Raw genomic sequence first — 1,027 nt, 5'->3', positions numbered from 1 at the left:
CACTGTAATATAGACGGTTTCTAACAATATATATCATAACACCAAACTCGCTACAATTATTATTTATCGAGTTATTAGCAAATAATGGACGGATGTGCTACTCCGTCGACAAAACTCTGGAAATTTTTCTAAGTCCCACCGCCAAGAGGAAACTTTTTCCCTATCGGTCCTAGACGATTTTCGACGTGATATCACTGTAATATAGACGGTTTCTAACAATATATATCATAACACCAAACTCGCTACAATTATTATTTATCGAGTTATTAGCAAATAATGGACGGATGTGCTACTCCGTCGGACGTTCGACGAAAATTTTTCTAAGTCCCACCGCCAAGAGGAAACTTTTTCCCTATCGGTCCTAGACGATTTTCGACGTGATATCACTGTAATATAGACGGTTTCTAACAATATATATCATAACACCAAACTCGCTACAATTATTATTTATCGAGTTATTAGCAAATAATGGACGGATGTGCTACTCCGTCGACAAAACTCTGGAAATTTTTCTAAGTCCCACCGCCAAGAGGAAACTTTTTCCCTATCGGTCCTAGACGATTTTCGACGTGATATCACTGTAATATAGACGGTTTCTAACAATATATATCATAACACCAAACTCGCTACAATTATTATTTATCGAGTTATTAGCAAATAATGGACTTGAGTAGGGTGACACCCGGCCGTACTACATTCTGTTCTACAAATTGCACGGGTAAACGGCGGTTGGAAATGATGCTCCGTATTGTTAGTTAGTGTATCCCCGAAGGTCTATGCGTACCGCAGCGTTGGATTGACGAGGTTCCCTCTGTCTCTATCTTTTTTTTTCTCTACGATAGCATGTATCGCGTTGACAAACGACTAGGAAGCGTGTTTACCGAGTTATTAGCGATCCGAGTGACACCCGGCCGTACTACATTCTGTTCTACAAATTGCACGGGTAAACGGCGGTTGGAAATGATGCTCCGTATTGTTAGTTAGTGTATCCCCGAAGGTCTATGCGTACCGCAGCGTTGGATTGACG

Source organism: Halictus rubicundus, unplaced genomic scaffold, assembly GCF_050948215.1.
Source record: "Halictus rubicundus isolate RS-2024b unplaced genomic scaffold, iyHalRubi1_principal scaffold0540, whole genome shotgun sequence".
Classification (NCBI taxonomy): domain Eukaryota; kingdom Metazoa; phylum Arthropoda; class Insecta; order Hymenoptera; family Halictidae; genus Halictus; species Halictus rubicundus.
The sequence above is the reverse complement of the archived record's forward strand: the minus strand, read 5'-3'. Positions refer to the sequence as shown.